Source organism: Megalops cyprinoides, chromosome 24 (genome assembly GCF_013368585.1).
Source record: "Megalops cyprinoides isolate fMegCyp1 chromosome 24, fMegCyp1.pri, whole genome shotgun sequence".
Lineage (NCBI taxonomy): Eukaryota > Metazoa > Chordata > Actinopteri > Elopiformes > Megalopidae > Megalops > Megalops cyprinoides.
This window is the reverse complement of record NC_050606.1, coordinates 4,563,970-4,580,861: the sequence shown is the minus strand read 5'-3', so window position 1 is coordinate 4,580,861 and position 16,892 is coordinate 4,563,970. Positions and strand designations below refer to the sequence as shown.

Below are 16,892 nucleotides of genomic sequence, written 5' to 3'. Positions count from 1 at the left end.
CTTCTGAAATGAGCACTGTACTGTGCGCACTGTACTGATGACAACATTTGGCAAACAGAGAAGTCTGCGATCAATATAAGGCTTCAAACACACTTGCAGTATCATGCAGTACTTCAAAGGGGATTTTTTAAAGCACGATTCATTTCATCTCATCTCATCTTGTATCACTCTTATTTGACCCCAAAAAATAATTCCTATTCTCAAATGAACATTAAATTTGCAACCACACTTCCAGTGTTGCAACGCCCACATGCCTACTTCCTTTCAAATGTGGCAGGGCCAGGCAGAGCGGACAAAACCACTATGCATATTCAACAGGATGCACCTCCTATGGTACCATTTCCACAAACACATCCTGTCTCCAGTTTATTTAGAGACTCAGGTCATTTGCCCCTTGTTTAATAAAGCTCCCACACCAAGTGCACAAGGTCTCTGGAAGAGCCAAGCCGAGTCTACCCGTAACTAGAATACTCAACCATGCACTGAAGGTAATAACCACGCAACGGTAGACATGCATCCCAGTGTTAATATACCTACACCTGCAGCTCCAACTGCAAGAACATTGTCCCCATCATTTTTCTACTCTTGACAGATTACAGGCTGAACACCCATAATAAGGGTATTCATAGGATTGAGGCAGCCCTTGACAGATTACAGGTTGAACACCCACAATAAGGGTATTCATAGGATTGAGGCAGCCCATTAAAGCCTTGAAGTAACCAACAACATCTTGTAAAGTTTTTAAACTGCTCCAGCCTTGGTTCTGAAATAATGGGGAAGCCTAACGCTACAGTATTAATGGCCTGAGACCAAGAAGCAGTTTGTGGCCTTCTTCTTTTTCGTAACAAAAAAATAAGAATGCTGTTTTAATGGCCACCAAACCAATCTAACAGACATTCACCATAAAAAGGAGGAGCACACATGTTATTAAGGAAGGAACAGGCTACAATTAACCATAGAAATATGATTAAAAAATAATCTGTGTAATCTTTCACGATAATACACAACTTCAGCCTGTATTTAACAAATATTACAGCTGTTCCCGCTATTTTAAATCACCAGGCTTTATACACAGGTTGCCTGACCAGGAAAAAACTACCAGATATAAAAAGCAAACCATCGATTAAATGCTGCTCTTCCAGCCAAGAAATACTACAGCCACATAAACAGAGATCAGTTACCCGTCGCACGCGGAGCGAAAGTTGTTTCCTGTCAGTGATTTATATCTGCGGGCAGCTGGGCGCCCTCGGCTGCTGTTGGCACGGGGTGCCCGTTCTGGCTGGCACTCCCTGGCCTTATCCCCCAGACGTGAGCGGCGTGCTCATCACTCACACTCCTCTCCCCTGATCCTCCCGCTACACTGACGTGTGTAAGCATGGCAGAGCTCTCCCCTGGGCACCCTGATGTGAACATTCCCTCTGACAGGGCGCTGGCTCACGCCAGGGCGGTTTCTCCGACTCTTATCACCGCGGTCGCAATGGCAGTCTGAGTTTGACAAATCACCTCTGTGGGGTGGGCACGGCAGCAGTGGCCAGCAAGGGGCTCACAGCTCAGCCACTCTGTGAGGGACATGCGGGGGGGCGGGGCCAAGGCACACCGCAAGGGCATGTTGGGAAGACTCAGTCATCCATGAATGGCATGGAGGTGGGGCTTAGCCACTCCATGAGGGAAGTGGGGGTGGGGCTAAGGCATACTGTGAGAATGTGGGGGCGGGGCTTTGTCAATCAAAGAGGGGCTGGGCTACGGCACACTTAAGGAAACGGGGGTGGAGCTCAGAAACACAGTGAGAATATGGGGGAGGGGCCTTGTTGGGGTAGGGGGAGGGGCTGAGGAAGACTGTGAGCAAATAAGGGCAAGGTTCAACCACTCTGGAGGATGGGGGAGGGGCTCTCTGAAGGGTAAGGGAGGTGTGTCACTGACACCATTACATTGAGCAGAACCCTCCAGTAACTCACATTAATATCTACTCAACTTAGCTCCTGCTTCTCCAAATATACTATTATTAAGCCTGACAAAAAAGAAATGGAATTACCAAAACAAAGACAACCTTTACAGAAGCAGAGGGATAGGTGTGGATAATTAGGTTAATCCTTCCTGCCTCTTTAGTAGATGTACTTTGCACTTGTTTTTGTAAGCCGCTCTGGATAAGACAGTCTGTTAAATGACAAAAATGTAAACGTAATCCACTAAGCATTTCTTGTGCTATTAAGGGATCAAAGCCAATGAGGAAAGCAAATTTCACGGAAAATAAATCAAGCCTTGGTAGGACGCATTAATGAGACGGAAACAGCGGAAACGTGTGGGTTTTATGTTGGTGGCTACTTGGCTAGCAGCAATCTGTATAGGCTAACAGGCTGAAAAAAAGTTCAGGAAGGGATTCAGTCATTTTAAGCTGTGTCTGACAACTCCAGATCTCACAATACAAACACACGTGAACACAGGACACAGCAACATAAGACCAGACAATGATACTTATGACAGGAACATAACTACCACTTTCTACTGAAAAGTACATCAGAAGCATAAATACCTACGTATGTGCTGTACTTACATGCATACTGTGACATCATGTCTGACAGTATATCGCAAATAGGCAGTTTCCATCAGTATCAGCAGAGATCACCCAGAGACACCACAAGTCTCAGGTCTTCTCAGAGTAGTTCATCTTTTTTTCCCCCATTTGCTGACGGTTGCTAGGCGATTGATTGGCAGGTCTGAGTGACAGCGGAGTGACGCGCGTTTTACTGACGGCGGCGAGCAGCTGCTGACGGTAACGACGCGAGCTCCCCGCAGTTCACTCTCCCTCACTGACACGCCAAGAGAGCCGCAAGCAAAAGTGAAACCCCGTCAGCGCCGAGCGCTCCCAATTCCGCCGGACGGAAGGCTGAGCAGGACGCCGATATCACAGCGCCTGCAGCCAACGCCGCTGAAATGCACCAACTCTCGCTGCGAGTGTGATGGTTCACCGAGGTTTCCTGGGTCGCGGTGTGGTTAGCGGGCGCTTCTTATGTGGGTATACGCACTCATTCATGTAAAAACACTAAGCTAATACTGCAGCTACCTATCTGATCTCCGTTAGCTTACGAAACCCACCAATGTAACCTCTTACTTTGACATACAAGAGCCATGACTTGACATTGTGTTCCACTGTTTTTAGTGTACAAACAGAACTAAGCGATACCTTTGCCCCGAAAGACTGGGATTGTGGATGACTGTTCTTTCTTTGCATGCTGAACTGATCACCTCTTGTAAGAAAAGCAACGGCCCAAAAGCAATGGTTCAGGCACTGGTAACTGGCTCGGTGTCCCTTGAGATGTGATTGTTTGTGTGTGTGTGTGTGTGTGTGTGTGTACGTGTGTGTGTGTGTGTGTGTGTGCCATGCCAGCTGGCTCATGAGTCTTGCTCCTGTAAAAATATTTTTCTACTTCATTTAACTGAATGATTATGCACCACATACTGAACATCAAAACAACTGAAACAGGCATTCATTAAACCATTACACTACTGACTCACTGAGCAGGAGCGTAAACTAAATTTTCATTTTATACGACAACCGGATTTCCAAAAACATGACACAACTTAGACATTTCATCTGAGCAGAAAGTCTTCCAGCAAGTCTGAAAAGGTCCTAACAGAAGTGACCTTTCACACAAAGAATCCTGACTATTAAGGTCAGCATATTCCAAATAAACCAATAAATAAACACATATACACGTTCACATGTACACAGTATAAAGTTAGACTCCGTATATAATTGGTTACGCTTCTTTGGGATGGATCCAGGCAAACAGCAACACCAGCACACCTGACTGACCTGGCACTCCCTGATGACCACTGAGTGAACACACATGGATTTATCTGCATGTTGCTGACAAGGCGAAGTAAAGAATCAGATGCCACTGCCTTCACCAGCATATGATGTATGCATTTTAGAAGAAGAGAAGACTTCAAACATATCCTTGTCATACAAAGCTCACATTACTTGGATTATATGACAAATACATTTGCAGACTTAAACACAGAAACAGACCATTTAATTTCCTACTACAATTATCCCAAACCATAATGTCATTCATTTTTAAATTATACAATTTGGTTTAACTCTTGAACAACGGATGTGACGATACGTCTGTTCTCTCATAACTGTGTCTGCCTGCTGCAGCACCGTGCCGCTGATCGCTGCGCGTTAAAGGTCACAGGGATTCAGAACGGGCCCACGCCTGAGGACTCACTCATAAACACCGCATTGTGGTGTACATAAAAGCTGCTCTCACCCCGACGGCCCCAGCCGCTTGCGCTTCACCCCCCCCCCTTCTGTTCCCGGACTCAGCTCAGAGCTCTGCCGCTCACAGGAAACCGAAAATCACTTGAACCGTTTTGAAACGTTGACAAGATGTTGGTCGCTTGTTAGGATTTTGTTTCCTACAGCCACTTTAAATTCTGAATCACGTACTCTGGCCTTCCACCCCTTCTCTGTTCGGGTGTTTGTATTAGCAACTCCTGTTCATCACAGGTGTTATTGCGTTCATGTGCACTGCATTCAGCTCCACACGGTCTTCTTCTACACCTCTTACCATTTGTGAATGTAGCTCATTTTTAGCTGTCTTTTAAGATAAGGCCAAGAACATCTTCAATATTTTATCTCTTATGTTTTCAAGCCAGCGTCTTGCACACCCTTAATGCATTCATAATTGAAATTCCTGAGGACTTTCAGATTCTCATTCTGTTTAGACCACAAATCACATAACACGTTAACATATCTGAACTTGAACTTGAGCCATTTACCAGCAGTATAGTGTTGTTATCACCAACATTCTGCTGCAGAACAAGAGGTCATTTTCCACTAACAACACAAGTGACATTTCTAGATGTAGATGGGGGGGGAAAAAAAACATCTACAAGGTTAGCAAACTGAATTGTGGTTATGGTCATGGCCAGCTGGCTAGTTATCGGTTTACTTTTCATACTCACTACTACATGAAAGTTTATTCTAAGGCTGATTCTGTGGCAACAAATTAATATGAAACAATCCCTGTATTTCAGTTATTTGAAGTTGTTACTGCTGTGTTTTCCTGTGTTTCAAGGAAACCACCAAACTACTCAGCTGATGTACAGAGCCAAAAGCTTGCTTTCTGTCTCCAAAAGCTTGTGCTCTGATTACAAGTGGCTTTCTTGTGTCAGCTGGCTTGGTTTCTGGATATGTAATAAAATGAAATTCCACAGTGTTGAAGATATAGCGCCCCAAGTCACGACTTAACTCATAAGCTGCGATACAAAACCATCCAATTCCATCCCTGATATACATTTAACAGCAGACCTGCACTCTGCTTCTCTTTGAGCTCTTTCACATCATTTGAAAAAGCACGAGTTAAGCACTTTTTTTCCTGGAATCTGCAAGCTAAAGGGAAACGACACAAATGGCTAAAGTGATGCTAAGTGGATTTTTTTTTTGGCAGATCACCTCTGCACGTACCCTGATGTGGTTTCTTTCCCCCCCACACCGTGGTAAACTGAGGCTGGATGATCTGATGTACCCCACACAGGAAAAAAAAACAGCTGATAGACAGTTTCTCATCAGGTCAAATATCACTTTTGGTTAAAACCAGGTCAACTGTGACTAGCGTGCAAAGGAGTTCACAACTTTAAAGACCACATCCTTCTCACGGGGAGAGAGACTCAGCTGTTTGCCTCGTATGCTACTGTGAACACATATTATAAGTGAATCAAAATGTCAGAACAATTTCAGTAATAAACAGAATTACACCAAAAGACATAATCTGTACCCATGCTCATGGCACCAGACTGCAAGTAAAATAGGTGCATAGTGGTAAAAAACAGAAACAAACAAAAAAAAACACTGCCACATTACCTCAGGAATATAATTAATGAAATGCTTATATTTTGTACCACTGGAATTTACAATTTGTGTAAAGTCAACTTTAAAAAGTGACAAAGACAAGACAGCAAACTAAGGTCACAATGACAGAAAAAAAGAACAAAGTTACATGAAAACAGACAGACATATACTTGGAGGAGAGAACAGACAAAGCAGTATAACAAATGCCACAGGGAAAATGAGTAACATTAGCCGGAAAATAGTAATATTTGTTTATAATTCTCTGTTTTTGTATTCTAAATTTGAACTGTTTATATAGGCCTACAGATCATGGCATAGCAATATTAGATCTACTTAACTTTTTAAACAAATGGGTATTGTCTGGACTCAGAATCAGTACATGACATGACGGCTGTACAAGATTTTAGCGACTGCAGTAAATTTCACGTTCCATGCAACGCAGTACATGCCGCTGAATGACATTACCGGACCGCCTATACATAGCCTTTAACCCAAATCCGCCGCAATCTCACAAGACTCATACATTCCGAGCTTCCTCCTACAGTCGTCCCCTGAGGAAACGCCGCAATGCAATCTTGTCCCATGCTTCTCGTGGTAGCCATGTCATACATAGAAAAAATATCGGTAAAATTTAACACTCGTAATTGTCCTTAAACAATTCGCATTAAACAATACGAAATCCCGCAGAGAAATACCCATTCTCTCAAGAAACACACACAAATCATTGCTAATGTATTTTGGCCTGGCATCAAAGTGGGTGTACAGACCTCTATGCTTTCTAAACTTGGCATACAATTTGAGCTGCCATGTAAGAGAATGTTGCCTACTAAATGTTATTATCTGCATGCTACACTTTACATGTGTATTCTCGTTAACAGAACTCCCGCAATTATCTTATCTGCAGATGGTACCAAGAAGGGGGGCGGTGTCTCCAGACGTGTTTTCATTGAGAGGTCTTGAAACTTCGAGAAACTGCAAAGTTGTGCGCGAAAAAAGTGAGGATTGTGTAATTGCGTCTATCACAGTCCAAAACAAGCCCAACGGGACTTTTCGTTTCCATTAGTTGCCCTGTTAAGTAATGTGCCCAAGAAATGTTGGAACAGTCACGGCTAGCTAACGAGAGATTAAGTCTGTAGCTCATTAGCACGCTCTCGTTTGGTCACAACCAACTGCTGATACAGGAGAAACCAATTTTTGGATATAACCCTCATCTATCCAGATTGTTCTGTTACTTCTGAGATCTAACATAAATCCAGCTGGCTAGCAAAGGTTCGTGAATCGTGGTTGCTCAATGTGACCTAACAAGCGAGCCATTTTGCAGGACCGTGCGGCATGCACCTATGCGAACATGCACCATATGAACAATACTGTCTTTATAGCTAATATAACTAGCGTTAGCTTTAACTGCCTTACTAGTATTGCAACAGTGGCAAGAGCAGTTACATCTGATAAGATAGCAAGCCATCTTTCCACACTACTTAACAGCGCTTTGTTAGATGCTGTCTGATGAAGGCGCCCCAGAGGCTAAACAAATCAGTAGCAATCGAGCTACCTACTGGGAGACAACATAGCGAACCAGCAAAGCTGGTCGTTACCTGGCCAGCTAGCTAACAAGCTATCCGTCTACATCACTCGGTAGCAGGCTTTCCAACCCTACAGCAACGATGAACATAATATATGATACAGTCTCGCTTGCATCTGGTCGACAGACTGTGTGCTTATCAAATGCATGCAACACTTACGGCAGCTAGCAAGATGTCCATTGCGCGCTTAGCCAGCTAGGTCGATAACCACCCAGCCTGCTAGCTAGCAAGCCACGATACAAAACAATATCAATTGCGAAAAGGTCGGTCATCTCGCCTGATAACTTTGCAGGCTAGATCATTCGCTCACCTTCCCCTTTGAGCTGCCAAAAGCTCCCTTTCCCGATTCCTTTGTCCGACGTCCTTATTTTTTTTCCCAATGACCGCTTTTTTATCTTCCTAACCCAGTAACGTTTGAAACAGACGGTGCGCGTCTCCGGAAATTCTTCATGTGCTTCTAAAGCTTGTTCCTGAGGTATTTCGGCGTCATTTCCGGACGCACAGGAGGGGAGAGGAGAGGGGTCTTCAGTAGACCGAAGGGGCTCTTTGATATCAGGTGGGGGCAGGGTGCCACGGCCAAGGGCACCGTCACATGACCAGGGGAGAACATGAATTAGAGAGGTATATGACGTCACGCTTAATCCTAAACTACTTATCCGGTCTGGTTTGAGTAATTATTTGCAATTTTCTCATATGACAGTCAGTGTTACCAAAATTGGAAAAAAAATAAAGCCATTAAGAGTGTGAGATATTAGCAACCTAAAATGGAATGTCAGATTTTGAACTTGCTATATATGAGAAAAAAAGAATTCACATGCGCTTGCATACATAATTTGGAGTTAAGGCTAAAATGTCAGGCACATTTACGCATAGGAATCATACATTAATTTCAGTAATAGTTTGGAGAATTTTTTTTTAAAAGGTTATACCCGATTAGCATCTTTTTGTCAGCGTGCGTTTGATACCTCACATGGTTGTTTAGCGAACAGCAAGTTCTTCCTAGCCTTAGGGTTTGAGTGAGCATATGACTGCTGTTAGTTCCGCCAGTGTAATTTATTATACAACTCTTGAGATGAGAACATTCGGCCTTTCTGTCTTTCCTCCATTAGATACAGTCTCTGTATTCATTACTACATGTCTAGTAGATGTCTCTGCCTGAATGTCATCGGAAATTCAATCTCTACAAGGCTGACCTTCTCTGTTTATTTGACTCATTTCTAGGAACTCCCAATGGCTCCAAAACCAGATGGTCCTAAACCACCAAGACTCTCACTCTTGAGCTCTAGTTGACAATATCTCCTTCGGAGAGCAACTGGCTTCGGTGTTTTGGTGCTGGTTTTCGAACTCCCCCAAGCAAGCCCATGTCTGATCTCTTGTGCTCCTTCTTCACTGGCTTTAAATGGATTGAATTCGTGGGAGCCATTGCTTCTTCCAAACTGAAGTCCAGCGTCTGTCCTTCTCATACTCTGGTTATCTGAGGGTTCCTCCACTCCATGGCTGTGCAATTCAAATGCTCCTTTACCCCTCACTGCTCTATTATGATGTCATGAGCTACCTGCCTGCAACCAAAGCCAAAGAATCACCAGGATGTGTTCAGACCTCAACATGGTTCCCAGACACGCCCTACATCTGACACTCAATCAGTGCTGACTCCTGCCTCACTGTGAAATCTGACACACATCTGATGTGCATCATTCGTCACGATGCAAAACAAATTCCCTGCAAGGGTGATCAAGATTGCACTCGTGCATTCATCCAGATGATTAGTTTCAGTAGTAATATTGTATGCTTTGGGCTGAGTGATGAAGTTATTCACTGCACAGTCTGTTCTGACTTCCTGGGCGTTATCTCCTGAGAGCAGGGGGGAGATCACACATACCCTGAGATCACTGGAGATGTGGGCAGGATCAGCTGGATCCAGTGGTTTGGTCCCATTGTGGAGACAGGCATGAATGTTCTAGATCAGTGATACCATAGATTCTGTGACTTATAGAGCTGCATTTGCTATCACTGTGAAGCAGAGGACTGGAGCCATGTGCCTATTGCATATCTAGCACCACACCCACCATACACACACACACACACACACAATGGTAAATTCACAATGTTACATCTCACCAATTATTAAACACATAACCACAGAATGTTCATAAAATATTCTCCTAATATTTTTTAGAATGTAATGAAAAAAAGAGTGAAAGCACACGTAGTCCATTCAGCGGATGGAATCACATGTTGCAAACATCTGTGTACTTTTCAGGGTGTTGTTTCTTAAGCTCCATTGCTGTAATGTTATGTGCAAAGTTTTAAGAGGGACAGCATATGTCTCATGGGAGAGGAGGTGTAACTGTGAACTGTGAAGAATTTTACAAGTACATTTCAGTAATAAACCTCATGATTACACGTTGACATATATCTGACTGGAGCTTGAAATTGATTAGATGTTTTCTGGGAAATATCAACACGTTTTTGAAAATGAACCTCAGGAAAAGTTTAATAAAAGCTTCATATGGCCACCCAAAATACTTTCCTGGGTTTTTTTTCTTATAAATCCATGCCAGGTGCCTTCTAAGTGGCCATGTAAATGACATAAATCTTCTACCAAAGAAAAGGACTGGGTAATTGTGAAATACAAGTTCATAAAATTACTTATTAAAGCATTTGGGTTTTTTCATAAACAGTGTCTTTTTATGCCATACAATTTTATCCCTAATATTGCATCTCTAACGGCCGTACATATCAAGGTCACTAAGCCTTTTGATATAGCTAATTAAGCATTATTTCATACACAACTAAATTTCCTTTGCTAAGCATGTGCCTGTGAACATGTGAGATAGAATCAATATGAACATCCTGCTCTCTCTCTCCAAGGCTGGCCAAAATGCAAAGGGAAGCTGGCTCAGGAAAAATTATCGCTGCCTTAAAATTACATACATTGTGGGGATCAATATCTAATTAGCCTAGTGCAGAGGCCCAGAAATATTCACCTAAAGAAAGGATTACTGCAGTGACTGAATGTGTTTATGAAAACGAGATGTCTGGTGAAAATATTGCATGGGAAAACAGCGTCATAACATTTAACGGTCAATTACACTTATTCGATCTGACAAGATGGCTGGAACACATTCTTCTGGGTGGTTAAAATGTCCCAGATTGCAAATGCATGCTTTTTTTAAAAACTTTTTTTGGTCTTTTCTGAAATATGCAACAGCAAAAAATGCAGATGTTGTATGCTTCCATCATTTCCATGTACTGTATGCTGTTAACGTGATGGGAGACTGACTCATGAGAACATTACCTTTAACAAGGTGAGCTGGCGTTACAAAAATCCACAATTTGTAAGTGTAGCAAAAGATCTGCAGTAAATATTGAATGATTTTAAGTGGCCTCATGACCTGAATTTTGTTTTGGTAACTTTGACAGTGTATCTGTTTTTTTCTTTTTGTTTATATAATCCTGCACACACGAGCACACTGTATTCTCATTTTGGGTCAGGTGCACCTTTAAGATTATTAACAGAGGGTTTTGAATCTTAAAACTCCATAAAATTCCATAATTGCTGGATCATAGATTACACACAGATCATGCTTTCATCACATGTACACCAGGAGAATGAAAGCTTCCAAGTATCTACCTGCAGCTGCTATTCGGTTCAGGGATGGGATCCCTCATGGATGAGGTAATTTGTTGATGGTACATTTGTTGTGGTTACAACATGTAAAATAATGTAAATATGACAACCCTGATGTTGACCTCTGCTGTGGTACAATCTGCTACAACTCTTTGTTTTAAATCAAAAATGTTTCTGAATATTTGAAGCTTTTCTCATGTGTGGCCTTGCATGCATGCATTCTCAAGCAGAAAAGTTTCAATGACTTAAAAATGTGCTGTATTTAAAATACTTTTTTTTTTTAACTTATAACAATATATTTAGCATTCCAGCAACTATCAAAAACCCTCTCAGAAGACAGGGAAGTGTAGTCTAAGCCATGTTATGACCTATATGTATCTTGATTCTGTAACTAAAATAAAGAAAGCCACATCAGTGTAAAGAACTCCCTGGAAGAATGACTCAGAACCTATGGCAGAAGATGGAGAAGAAATGTTATCTGCCACTCGCCTCTAAGAACGTATGTGTGATTAACCATGTTATGAAAGATATGCGTCAGGTGTGGCCGTGACTAATTACACGGCTGTTGATGTGAACAGAGGCAGATACAGGCTACAGGTTCTCAAAATGTGTCCTTAGCAAACCCTGAACCTGAACAACCATTTTGTGTATTTACAGGAACAACGTGGACGTGTATCTGGGAAAGAACATTGGCATCTATTTTCCAATGGGGAAACAGCTGCTGATATCTGGTCATTTCTGCGCACCATTAGTTTAAATCCCTGATAGAATCAAGTTCAGAACATGTTGCCTTTTTTCATAGCTATGCCCTAACTCATGTGTTCATGCGAAACTTTTACAATGTTCTTGCTCCCCACAGAAGAAACTGTCCTCTCTGAAGAAAAGTGTCACTTCATGGCTTATCTTCTGATCCTTAATCTTCCCTCCTACACTGGGGGTGGAACCAGCTGCCAGAAAAGATAACAACAGTGTTTTTCATGTACTGCATGTTTTTAAAGTGCACTAAGGAATGCTGTTTTCCTACGCTTACCTTACAGTTATCATCGAACGTAAATTAGTGGTTTGAATTTTACCACGTGAAATGTCAGTAATTATCTGAAAAAGTAAACCCAGGAAAAGTGTTTGAACATACAATACTATACATTGGTTCTTACAAGGGTGATATATAAATGTTTGGTATGGGCAGCCATTTTCCCCGAGTTTCATTTTGACTAGTAAGGACATGAGGTGCCTTTTAATTGCACTCTATATCTGTCTACTCTACTGACTTATGTTTAGTTACGTTATTGCATTTTCTAATGATAAATGTGCTTGTGAATGCACTGTGTATTTACGCAAAACAGTACATTACTGGAAAATATTGAATTCAATAGTGTTTGGTAATTAATCTGCACATGTCAACTGGTATAAGAGGAGAAGAACTGTGAAACAAATTCTTGTGGAGTCACAGTCAAGTACATTGACAGCAATGTCGCCTGTGAGTGGTCAATACTTCCAGTAGACACCAGGTGGCGCTCATGCTTTATGGAACACCTAGTCTATGACGTGATCTGCTTCACTGACGAATTCAAACATAGTGATTTACATTTGTTCAATGAAATTATCCTGGTTATTTGCATTTAATCTGTTTTTCGCATAGCTTGCCGTGAATTTTAAACATTGTCGTATATGAATAATTTATTGTTATGTATGTATAACCACTTAAAGATTTTCAGTATTCATTTTTATTGGTACTTACCTTTTAATTGTTATTAATGACTATTAATTTAAAGTAAGGAATACGTCATTGTGAACATTGTGAACATTTATCATCATAATAACACAAGAAATCCCCTATGGTGGAAAACACTTTTTTAAACATTGTAGTATACTAAATTATTCTCCTTTCATGTACCTTATTAACCCAAACCCAGTGCGCACCACTTTAGCACCAACCCTAGTCAGAGCACCAACGCAAAAGCCAACTCTAGTACTCATTAACGTGAACCCTAACGTCTAGCCCAATCTCTCCCCTGTCCCCGAGCTTAACCCTGCACTAACTATGTGGCCACCATGACCATTCACTTAACTGTCAACATTACTTCCTAAATGGGGGGAAAGATTAACATGTAATACATGTAACGGGAAACCACAACCAAAACATGGCACTAAAACCTGACTCAACTTGTTGTTTGTCTCCCCCCAGTGGCCATTTAGCCGAATTGCCGGCCGCCCAGTTTTTGGCTGCTTGTTCTCTGCCCCACCCTGTGGCTTTCTTCACAGTTGTGGGTATAGTTAAATCTTTCTAAAGTACTTTATTAGGATATCATTAAATATCCTCTTCATCCAGTTAAGCCTGGCTAGGTGTAAATACACAGTGTCAGAGACATTTAGCAGGGATAACAGCAGCCACATACCCACTGTACAGCATTTCACATGATGTTTATAACATTGGCTCAGTTGGTTTTTTTTTAAGCCTGCTTGCCCATCTGACCCCCAGCTGAACTCCCCACCCCTCCCCAGTCCACCCACTCATCATGCATACCTACTTCACATACTCATCACATTCTTCTTCTCATTTATTCATCACACACCCCCACTTGTCCTTCTCATCACTTATGTATCACACGCATACACACACACGCACGCACACACACACACACACACACACACACACACACACACACACACGCACACGCACACGCACACGCACACGCACACGCACACGCACACACACACACACACATGCACACACACACACACACACACACACACACACACACACATGCAAAGACACCCACACTCACACACACACACACACACACATACGCATACACAGACACACACACTCACGCACACACTCCAGCTACCCACCACATCACCCCTAGCCCTCCAGATGACCTGGATCCACTAGCAGCTTCGTAAATAATACTGACAGCTAATTCAAGGGTATTTTTCAGGAGAAACACGTTGCCAAAGCATCCTAATTAGATTAGAGGACAAGCCTGTTAAGCTGGAGGGCCTGTCAACCCCAACATGGTCTGAACACAACCAAACTTCTGTCTTACAGTACTGGACCTCCTCCTTGTTTCTGCCGGGATGTGTTAACCTGGGCATCTCTGCTCCCCCTTCATCCACACAGGAGTTAAAGATGCACTCGTGAAAACCTGGTTTTTACGGCACACCCACATGGTCTGGGTCAGAGACCAGACTATTCCTGGTAAATGCCCTCGTTAGGAAACCAGTGGCCTACTTTGTGGGGATTCATCCTGCAGGACTTAGGGAGCAGAATTCAGACAGTGTAATTCTTCTCTTAGTTATGATTTACTTTGTGATGTAGTCCTTTTTCAGCTGTACTACAGAGAGAAGTCCTCACGCTGAGAGGATGTAGTCCACTAATCTTTCTCCAAAGCAAGAGGGTAATGAGTTTGACTGAGGAGTGATGTGGTGACAGAAATGTAGAGATTTGAGGACTTCCGGAACTGCAACCACTCTTGGGATTTCCTATTTATTTCCGTGACATTTCTCACACCAGTGGCCCCATGATGTCCTTCCTGTCCCTCCAGCTCACCCCTGATTAGACCCTCATGCTTCAAGTTGCACTTATCACCCCAGCTGGGGATTGTAGCTAGTCTCTTCACTGTGAACTCTGCTAAATGCATGAGGGTCTGGCTTATCTTGGTCAAATTTTAAGAGCTAAAATAATATGAAACAATTTACAGTTTACATATCTAAACCAAATATGGTTTCTCTGTCTGTGTTATAAGTCTCTGTTACAAACATTAAAGGTGGGTGTGTCTTTGTGTGATAAGCTGTGGAGGTGGGCGTGTCTCTGTGAGAGCAACAGCAGAGGTGGGTGTGTCTGTTTGTGAGCAATAGTAGAAGTGGGCGTGTCCGTGTGGGTGTGTCTATGGGCCAGCACTACCCGGCAGGAGTGAGGAGCTTTGGGTTACTCAACTTAACTGCCTTTAGGGTCGGGCCTGATTGACATCAGTCCAGGTTCTGCAGAGTCAAAGCTTTGGGCTGGCACCGGTTCAGGTCTGCCTGAGCCCGAGTCACTGCCTTGGGCTGGCACCGATCCGGGTCAGGCTGAGTCACAGCTTTCAGGTTGACACCGGTCCAGTTTAGCCAGCAGGACAAAGACTTATTAGTCGCTCAGTGGGAATGACCCCCCACACGTCACATTCTCATGACTGATGATGGTGAGACAGCTGGACCGCAGCTTAATCTAACACTGTTACCATGGAGCAGTCAGGTCACAGCGGGTGGTATCCGTAAGCAACTTATTTAGAACCTCAGTGGAAACGTGAGACTCCACGAAGCTCCCATCTCTTAAGGATAACACAGATACACACGTGTCACCAAAGTATCAGAAATGTCAAAAACACACATTAAAAAAAAAACCTGACGCATGTTGTCTCTATGTCTTCTCATTCACTCAGGACCTACCAGGTCATCGGAGACCACTTTGTATTGCGTCTCATCACATGTGGGGCTGTCGCCTCGCAGGGGCACCCACGTAGGTTGGCGTGTAACCCTGGGTGCACTAACCCCGTTAGAACTTTGAGGGTGCATGTTTTTTGGGTCGTCATTTTCAGTGTTCCCTGTAAAGTGTTATTGTCAAGGCGGCGCTCTTTAACTAGAAGCCAGAGAGCGTTGGCAAGAGAAAGGAAAGTGCTCCCTCTGGCCATTAAAGTGTGTGTGATGCTGAAGCCAGGGAGAGGACAGCAAACGTCAGCACTGCATCACTGCAAGCAAATGGTCACTGGAGCTACAGCCAGAGAGCCAAAATTGTGTGACGACATCACCATAATGTAATAATTAACTGCAAGCAGGGGCTCAACATTCTTCACACTGCTAACTGATCCAGGACGACAGGTACACAGAATGAAAATGTTGAGAATTGCAAAGTGCTCTTAAAATCAGAACATGTCGCCGCTTAGTTAACCAGTAGGTCCATTTAGATCATGAGGCAGTTAAAATAGCATTATCATGCGTGACGTTTGTTGTGCAAGTGTTTTGCAAGTTTCGTGTAATAAAGTATCTTATTTGCAGTCTGACTTGAAGCTGGTGTTATCTGCAAGGCATTATCCCCCAGCCTAGCTCATCTCTGTGGGAAGCCCAGTGGATGTGTGTGGGTTCAGAAAGAAACAGCAAGGAAGAGACAGGGTTAGTCCCGGGCATCTCTTAGTCATTCCTGTTTCACACCTTGTTCCTTATATAGTTTCATGTTTGGTATGACACGAAAACGCCAAACCTATAAAAAGTATACAGTGCATGTCAGAGATGGACTCAAAGCCCAACGTGTAATTTAAAAACACTAGAACAGAGCACTATGTTGATGTGTTGATGGCTGGATTAATGGTCACTATAACGCAAATACGCTAATAGGATTGGAGCTGAGGACAGAGTATAAATAGGCAGATCGCTGCTGGAGATAACGCCATTCCCAAACACCAGCATTCCGCTGCTCCCACGTGAAAACAGGTGAGCGCTCTGTCTGTGTAGGAGCTTATTAAATTATGACACGATAACTGAATGTTTCTCTCAGCACATGATGTACAGTATAAAATGCAATTTATTACAATTTGTTAGCATCTGTATTTTCACATGCTTGTGTCATTTTTCATTATTTCAATGCTATTCAAACTTCCATGTAGTGTAAAGCATAGTTTTTAATGCCTTTTATGTCAGTTGTTACTGATGTAAGCGGTTGTAATGTTAGGAGGATTCCTCAGAGCAGAGGAGGATCTGGGTTAGATCTGTTGGTGCTAAAACGTTTTTGGCTTGACAGAGGTTTGATGGGCATGACGTTTTATCTGTGTTCATAGGGAAAACAGGG

General features: G+C 42.8%; 1 protein-coding gene across 2 annotated transcripts in view; it reads right to left on the bottom strand.

Annotated features, from left to right (window-relative positions):
• The window catches only part of dnajb6a (DnaJ heat shock protein family (Hsp40) member B6a), a 28,106-nt gene extending 20,080 nt beyond the window's left edge, over positions 1–8,026 (bottom strand). Inside the window, exon 1 of one of the 2 annotated variants that reach the window (XM_036519401.1) lies at positions 7,751–8,026. The gene's annotated coding sequence lies outside the window, so the exon portion shown is untranslated. The remainder of the gene's footprint in view (positions 1–7,750) is intronic. The other variant, XM_036519402.1, reaches the window with a different exon arrangement.
• Positions 8,027–16,892: the final 8,866 nt, after the last annotated feature.